The 9,360-nt window shown below is 41.4% G+C and overlaps 1 protein-coding gene and 1 pseudogene across 1 annotated transcript in view; both read right to left on the bottom strand.

The window, feature by feature from the left end:
* BCL2 (B-cell CLL/lymphoma 2) overlaps positions 1 to 9,360 on the bottom strand; it is a 165,253-nt gene that overhangs the window by 86,675 nt on the left and 69,218 nt on the right. The gene's annotated exons all lie outside the window — the stretch shown is intronic.
* Positions 2,747 to 3,964, bottom strand: LOC102242118 (annotated as a pseudogene).

The raw sequence follows: 9,360 nt of genomic DNA, 5'->3' as shown, positions 1-9,360 counted from the left end.
AGAATTTTTAGCCTTCTAACAGCAATGCTGGAAGATAGCATAAAATAGAGCAATGTCTTCAAACTTCTGAAGAAAATTGTTTTTGACCTAGATTTTCTTCGTGCAAGGCATCAAGTGAGAAGAGAGGATAAAGACCTCTACGGATACTCAGTGTGCATGCATTTCTCATGGATCCATTTTTCCTAGGCTACTGCAAGCTGAGAGCCACAAAAGTGAGTGAGTGACAAAAAGAGGGAACTGTATGTGATTAAAAAATGATTACATCATTTTCTCTACACAGGACTAGAGCAGAGGGATGATGTGGTGAAGTAAACTGACAACCGGACCCCAGGCACATAGACCAGTTTGAGAGCCACAAAAGTGAGTGAGTGACAAAAAGAGGGAATTGTATGTGATCCTACACAGGACTAGAGCAGAGGGATGATGTGGTGACGTGAACTGACAACCGGACCCCAGGCACACAGACCAGTCCTTCCGGAAGGGACAAGCCTGGCTGGTGTGGCTCAGTAGCTGAGGGTCGACCTATGAACCAGGAGATCACGGACAGATTCCCGATCAGGGCACATGCCCGGGTTGCAAGCTCAATCCCCAATGGGGGTGTGCAGGAGGCAGCCAATCAATGATTCTTTCTCATCATTGATGTTTCTATCTCTCTCCCTCTCCCTTCCACTCTGAAATCAATAAAAATATTTTTTTTAAATAGAGAAGGACATAGTGAAGGCCACCACTGCCTCAGGCTTTCACTCTGATAGACTGTTGGAGACTGTGCTCCCTCAAACAGTGGAGTAAATCAAGAAAGGAGATCCACCTCAGAAGAAAGGCAAAGGAAAGTTCTAGAAATCCCAACATGACAGGTGTGCACCAGGCCTAGAGAAAAGTCCAGATGAAAAGAAAATGGAAGTCTCCAGGAGGGATATCGCCAAGAAAAGAGTGGTCGAACGAACAGGGTACAGATGCCATCAGCCTTGTGGAAAGAGCACTGTGAGCCTATAAAAGATACAGGGGAAATCTGTGGGAAGTCCAAAGAACACTAAGGAGATGAGAAATAAGACTGATATTAACTTCATAAAAATAAAAAGTTCAGCTGTTCATAGAATTTGCATAGGCAAAATAGGGAAAATACTAACAACTGATGTAACCAAAAATTGCAATAAAATTATATTGGGCAAAAGGGGGAGTGGAAGCAGTGGATATAGTTATGTAAGAAAACTAAATCTTTATCTATTTTAATAGGAAGTTAAGACATCATGAATAAAATTGATGAAACAAAAGATAACAGCATACACATTATTTAGAAATGTAGAGATGTATATATGCCAAAAGAAAAAGCTAAACTATAAAAAGCGATTTCTTTGGGAAGTGGGGCTGAGGAGATAGGATGGGTAGAATTTGTTCCCACAGAAATTAAGAAACCAGCACACAAGTAAATACGTACAAGGATGTTTTTGTCTGCAGTGTTTGTAGAGACCCAAAACTGAAAATAACCTAAATGTTCACCAATATGGCTGAATAAATTATAGGACAGCCATACCATGGAATTTACTTAGCTATTTTTTTAAAATAAGTTAAATTGACATCTACTTATCATGAAGGATATCCTTAATGTACTATTAAAAGAGAAAGACAAGTTTTAAAGTAATGCATATGGTATGTTTGATTTTTTTTGCAAACAATAAGACACTGTTATTTAATTACTATGAATATACATGTACATGTATTTATATGAAGAACTTGGAGAAACACTTTGCATATGATCACCTTAGAGGGTTATGAATGAAAAGGATAAGGGAAATCAAGAAAAAAAAATAGACCACAGAAAAATAGAGACATGGGTGATACAAAGGTTAAGAGATATGAAGGAGAGAATCACAAGATCTACTATACATATAACAGAGGACTGAGGAAGAAAAAAATAAAGAGATCCAGGGAGAGACAATGTTCAGAGACTACGACTGAGAATTTTTCAGAATTGATGAATACTGGGAATCCTTAGATTCAAGAGGCATACTGTGGTGAAACTACAGATCATCAAAGACAAAAACAAAGAGAAAAAATATTTAAAGTAATTAGAGAGAAAAATCATATATATCTCTAAATGAATGACAGACTGACACTAACAATACCTCATAATAGGCATCAAAAGGCAATGAAATAATACTTTCAAATGCCCAGGGGAAAAAAATATCTAGGTAAAATTCTATACCTAGAAAATGATTACTCAACACTGAGGGTGAATTAAAGATATTTTCAGATGGAGACAGAGAGAAATTATTTAAGACTCCCAAATCCTTGATGAAATAACTACTCAAGGATGCACTTCTGTAAGAAGGAGTCTGAACTAAGAAGGGAGGAGCAGAACCCAAGAAGCCACATCATAACATTTATTGGGGGCTTACCCTGTACTTGACTGCACAGCAGCACCATTCTAAGTGATTTACAACTAAAATGGGATTCAAAGGTAGCCAGTTTGGTTCCTGATTTCATACTCTCAACCACAATGCAAATAAAATGACATCTATTTTGAAACATTTAAAAAAGTAGATTTGTAAAAAAAAAATTGTATGGGAACAAAAAAGAAACAAAATGATAGATGATAACATATTCAATAGTGTCATCTCAAGAGAGAAAAGCTAGGCTAAAGTGTTCTAAGGAGTCTGCATTATTTTGTTCGGGTAGCAAACAGAGAACAGATAAACTTAATTTTGGACTTTGTTATTCAAATATAATTTTTAAGAATTAAGGGTAACAGCTACAATAACAGAACAAAACATACGTTGCAAAGCAAGTAGAAAACAGTAATAGATTTTTAAACAGTATGACTATATTTGTTGTGCCTGGGAGGTAAGGTGAGGGAGAAACCTTAGCAGGAAGAAGGTGGAGGAAAGTCTGGAGTCCCTGGGAAGAGGCAGGAAGGTCCTGTAGAACCCATCACAGAATGAGAGACAGTTCTCAATACATCATTCCCTTTGTTTCTCCCCTGGGATTCTTGAGCTTCTCAGGGTTCTTCAGGATGATGTCATACACCACAGCACAAGTGTTCCAGATATACATGGCCATCGGCCAAGGTCCTGGAACCTCTGCCTCATCCAGCTTGCACACCAGCTTTTGATAATTGCGCACATGGGGCGGCTTGGCCACATGGCCCCGCTCAGGGGAATCCTTGGAGATTTGAGTGTGGAAGCCTTCCAGCTTGGTGTGAAGGGTGGTCATCAGCTCAAACATTCACCTGGAGAATCCCTCCAATATTGTTCCCATCCTCAATACGAGGTAACTGGAGCTGCAGCCATGTGGTGACTAGGGTGACTGCTCAATGATATCGCTGGTCCTAGCTGCAGGTGCTGCCAGAGGACCATGATCTCCTTGCCATTCAGTGGGCCACCAGGAGGACCTGTGCCTTCATCTTTCCCTTTTGTCTTTTCATCCTCGTCTTCCTTTTTCTGTTTCTTCCGCTCCTCCTTCTCTTTCTCCTGGGGTGGGTCAGGCACCAGGACTTCAGGTTGCTCAGGTTGGCTTCATTGAGATCTAGCTCCTTTAAAAGCATCCAACTCAGAAAACTTCTTGGGGAAATAGCTCCCCACCAGGTTCTCTGTCTTTTACACAGCTCTTCACCGAAGACATTCACCTGGGCTTTTGGGCTTCAGGTTGTACCCTGAGTGTGGCCATGGCCAGGGGCCCTGGTACCACAGAAGCAAAGAGTAGGCACAAGGAAGGAAAAGCGAAATCAGCAGGAAAACTCAAGTAATCTAACAGAACACAGAATAGGAAGAAAAATGTAAGTACAGAGAAAGGATGGCATATATAAAACATTTGGATTCCTAATGACTTCCAAACATATGACTAATCATAATAAATGTAAATGGCTTAAACTAATCTGTTAAAAGAAGTCCTCAGATTGAATTTTGTACAATTCCTGGTGCTTAAAAGAAAGAAGCCTAAAACATGTCACAGCAAGGATAAACATAAAATAATGTATTCAAATAATGTGTCCCTATAAGTAATAAATGTTCAATAAATATTTGTTTTAACTGAATGAATGAGTCTAATAAAATGGACTTTATAGCCAAAAGTATTGGGGGGATAAAAAGGATCATTGCTTAATGAGAAAAAGATACTTTCACCAAGAATCATTCTGTATTTCTACTAATAAAGTGTCAAATATATATATGTATGTGTGTATACATATATATATTTAATTATATGAAAGTAACAAATTCAAAAACTATAGTGAAAGATTTTAATACACATCTCTAAGAAATCAATAGACCAAGCTAAAATAATATGACAAAAAATAGATTTAAATAATGCATATTATAAACTTCATCTAATTGATATGAAAAGGGAATCCTCTACCCAATAAATAAAGAATACACATGAAATGTTTATAGAAATTGATCAGTTTCTAAGCCACAGAGCAAGTCTCAACAATTTCCAAAGAACTACTGACATTTAGACCACATTCATCGACCAAAAGACAATATAAGTTGAAATTGATAACAAAGCTACAAACCTGTTATATTTTGAAGTTTCAAAAGCACACTAAGATATTAATATGAAATCAAAATGAAAGTAACAAAGCATTTAGAACTGAACAATAATTAAAACCCTAGATTTCAGTAGAAGCATTAAATACAATATCAGAAAACAAGAAAAGTGTTAAATTAAGTGTTAAATTAAGAACATAAAGAGCAATAAAGTAAACTCAAAGACAACAGAAAATATCTTTTCCCACAAATGGATAATAAAGTTAACAACAAATCAGTAAGATAAAAACAAAGAAACGATATAGAATAGGAACAAAATAAAGGTTGAGTCTTTCAAAAGACTGAAAAATTAAGTAGATATTCAACAAGAATGAAAAGGAGAAATAAAAGAAAGCACAAATAAACACCATTAGGCATGGAAAAGGGCCATAACTATGAATATAGTAAAGGGTTTTGTTTGGTTTTTAAGTATGAGTATTCTATTCTCTAAAGCAATAAATCTAAAAACAGATGATATGGAAAATCTCCTAGAAAAATGTTACCAAATTGACACACAAAAATAGAAAAAGATACAAAAACTCCTGAATGTATTTTCATAAATTCAGTCTAAAGCTAGATTCTAGCAATATGTTCATGCACTGCACAATGATGTTTCGGTCAATGGCAGACCACATAGTATAATGGAGCTGAAAAATTCCTATTGCCTAGTGACATCGTAACCATAGTAATGTCATAGCACAACACATTACTCACGTGTTTGTAGTGATGTAAGTATAAACAAACCTACTGCCCTGCTAGTTGTGTAAAGGTACAGCACACACAATTATGAAGAGTACATAACACTTGATGATATTAATAAATGACTATGTTACTTGTTTATGTATTTACGACACTATACTATTTAATCAATATTTTAGAGTGTATTCTTCCTACTTATATAAAAAAAAAAACTTTGCTGGAAAACAGTATGCCGTGTAACACCAGCAGGAGCCTCATACTTCTCATGTTTACCTCATCTCTTCATTACATCATTTTCTCTAGCGCTTGATTTATCTCATGTTGGGTTTTTGTTTGTTTGTTAATTCTCACCCAAGGATATTTTCTCAATTTTTTAGAGAGAGTGGAAGGGAGCCAGGGGAAGAGAGAGAGAGAGTAGAAACATCAATTGGTTGCTTCCTGCATGCACCCAGACTGGGGCGGGGATCGAACTTGCAACCCAGGTGCGTGCCCTTGACAGGGAATCAAACCCATGACTTTTCGGTGTGCTGGCTGATGCTCTAATCACTGAGCAACACCAACCAGGGCTCTCATTTTTTTTCGTACAGTGACATGCTAATAGGTTTGTAGCACAGAAACAATAGGCTAGACCAGTGGTCGGCAAACCGCGGCTTGCGAGCCACATGCGGCTCTTTGGCCCCTTGAGTGTGGTTCTTCCACAAAATACCACGTGCGGGCGCGCACATACAGTGCGATTGAAACTTCGTGGCCCATGCGCAGAAGTTGGTATTTTGTGGAAGAGCCACACTCAAGGGGCCAAAGAGCTGCATGTGGCTCTCGAGCCGCAGTTTGCCGACCACTAGGCTAGACCATAGAGCCTAGGTGAGTAGTAGGCCACATGTGTGCAAAGAACATGTGCATGTTGTGGCATTGTCCGTATTGTCAAAAAGTTAGAAGTCAACTTCACTGTCTTTTACTTGATAGAATACTACATAGCACGGAACATGGATGAAGCAGTGTACAGATACATCTTACATATAAAATGTAGAACACAAACCATGACATTATGAAGATGATGTTTTAAAACATTTTCAAATATAGCACATATTATCGATGGATACTATGAAATCCATGCATGGTAAGAACAAGCATCAAATTTAAACTGATGCTGTGAAGCTTGGAGAAGGGGCAATGGACCTGGGGTGCAAAGATCTGAAGCAAACATGGCATAAAGACGTGACAAGATGATGTAGGACACACATGGGCTTGCTACTTTATTCCTTATATTCCCTTGAAATATTTCATGATTAAAAAGTCACTGCATTTTGCACATTTTTAAGATGTCAGTGGATACCACCATTTGTTTTTCGGAGCCCCCAAGGCAGGTAGGGCAAGAGGTATTACTATCACTTGACAGATGGAGGTGAGGGAGGTGCAGGCACTTGGGCACATGGTTTATTGTCCGAGGGCTTACAGCCTCATCATGGGATTGTGACGCTCACCCCTCTCATTCAGTAATTTTTGTAACAGGAAATGGGAACTTGATGCAACTTAGGGGAGGCGGGGGTGGAGGGGTGGAGACAACCTCTTCCCTTCTGGTGCAAACCACAGCTGAGGAAGAGCAATGACATAACTGGATAAAAAGGGAAGAAGCCAGGCTGCCCGGGTCATCTGACCGCTTCTCAATGAAGCTGTCACTTACTCGCGGAGGAGCTGACTATTCACTGTGCACCTGCTGAGGAGGAAGAAGTGGCCGGAGGAAGTGAGAAAAGCGACCTCACTTCCAGCATCACTTCGCCTTCAGAACACAGCCTTCTATGAAGGAGGGACAGGCTGCTGGGGGGCATGGGACCTGTGATCCAGCCTGGGGTCGGTCCCTCACACACTCTGGTGTTTAGGTCTTTTTATTGAAATCTGAGGAGGTGGACGATGATCTCAAGGCCACTGAAATTCTAGGATCTATTTCCTTTCTGTTTTTTTTTTCAGGTTTCTTTTCTCTTTTAAAACCCAAGAGGCGCATCGGCATTTTATATCGACATGTGGTTTGAGGTTCAGCCCCTGGATGTGTCACAGCTACATTCTTTCCCCCTGGTGACATACACAAAATGCCTAGTCCTCGCACCTGGTACCTGGACATTGAAATAAATGCTACTCCTCTGCCCCACTCCCCAGCACCGTTCCCACTCTTGGGGTCCACTGACTGTTAGGCACCCAGGTCAAAGTGATTGTAGATTTAACTAAACAAGTACCATGCTCCATCCCACCCTGGGAGTAATACACAGTGCGGGGAGCTGGGGCGGTCCTGATCGATAACGTATCCCCCAAAACAGCACTCCATGCATAGTGTAGGCTGCGAATAAGAACTTCCTGCCAGTCGGAATTGCCGAATAATAGGGTGGGTAACCAAGGGAGGTTCTGGAATCTGCTCTGGAGATCTTTAAAAGCCCTACACAATCTGAGATGATTTTTTGCAATCCCGAGCACAGACAGACGGACCTGGTGCCTATCCTCCAGGCATCGGTCCTGCCTCTATCGTTCCTCTGCTCTTCTCCATATTATACTGTATGCCTTCTGCACATTTTCTTCCCCTTACTGCGGCCCCACCAGCTTGTTTTCACCCGATTCCTGCCTCCTCACACCTTTCCTTGTTGTTCTATGAAAAGCTGGTCAAAGGTCAGAGTTGCCCAATTACCCACACATAGTTTGCTGGTAGCATCAGATACCCAGGCAAAACACGCCCCTGTTCCTATTCCAGCCTCAACTCCAAAGCTGGTTGGAAACGCAGAAAATTAGCTGTTGCTAACAATCCGTTGTAAATGAAAATATGATCCCAGTAATTGATTTTAAATTGATTTTTAAAAGAATCCTTGGCCGCATTTCATCAAGAATACAGTTTCAAAAGCGTTCGTTCCAGGGATGGATTCCTTCCCGCCCCCCCGCCCCTCGCCATTCTTCTGGCTTAAACCCCAAATGGCCAGGATCCGAGTCTGAATAAACAGTGTGGGTGGTGACTGTTCCGTGAGGCCCAGCAGAGGATGCAATCACTTTCTTCCCCGGTTCAGCATTAAATCATGTGAAACTCGCCTGATTACTCCACGTATGTTTTCTCCGGTCACGGAGGGCAACAGAACATGTACTCTCTCTCCGCTTCTCAGGGAGGAACAAAATGAATTCTCCTAGCTGCGAATGTTTAATTATGTATAAAGTTCATTGACCTCACAGGCGGCTGTCAGATGATCCAGTGGAGGCCTGTGAAAGGCATCCCAGGAATGCAGTGATGTGGGCAGAAACGGAGTGGATTCCTGCCACTGAACACTTCCAACAGGACGGAACCGCAGGGTCCAGAGCCTCCAGTGCAAACACACAGCACAGTCGCTCACTTCATCGCACCTAAGGGTTCCCGGGCCTTCCAAAGGGATCCTCGTAAATGAGAAACTCGGGAAAAGTCCTGTGGGGATGGGGCCTGGCGGCGGGGCACAGTGTGGAATTCTGTCTGCTGGTGACGGCCCGGCTGCTGCAAATGGACACATTCGCAATGTCCTTTCCCCATGTTAGGGGCGATGCTCTCTCACTTCCCTGCTACTGGCATGAAAAGACAAGGATGAAGCAATCTCATTCATAAATACACGTGGGGCTGGAAGGAGACGGCGGAGGTTGTGTTTATGGAGACAGTTTTGATGGAATACAGCACACACGTGTATGCAGGGACTCCACCTATTTGTCAGTAAAAAGTGTATTTTTCATGCACAAGGGCTGGGTTTTCCTCTTCGGGCAGAGGGAGGGAAGGGGACGAGCAAGGTGAGCTTCCAGGACACGTCTCCCTCATGGAGTCTCTCTCTGCGGCAGCCCCAGACGATTGTGAAAGCACAGCAGTGAGGAAGCATTTGAAAACAGGCTGGTTTGGGCTTCTTCCTAACAGGAGGCTGGAGCCCCAGGGCACACACAGTCGGTAGCTCACTCCCAGGCCTCTCCTACTCAGAGGGCGAAACTGTGAAATATTTGGGCTTTGTGCTTCCTAAGATATGAAAATGACCTGTGGGGGAGGGTCCAATCTTATTTTCTTTTGATAGCTTTCTCGCCAAACACACGCACTTTATCAGTCAAAGTATTACACTTTCAGTGGGTAAATCACAAGGCCGTTTTCTAAAACCAAACTAAGCTG

This window comes from Myotis brandtii, unplaced genomic scaffold (assembly GCF_000412655.1).
Source record: "Myotis brandtii unplaced genomic scaffold, ASM41265v1 scaffold69, whole genome shotgun sequence".
Lineage (NCBI taxonomy): Eukaryota > Metazoa > Chordata > Mammalia > Chiroptera > Vespertilionidae > Myotis > Myotis brandtii.
The sequence above is the reverse complement of the archived record's forward strand: the minus strand, read 5'-3'. Positions and strand labels throughout refer to the sequence as shown.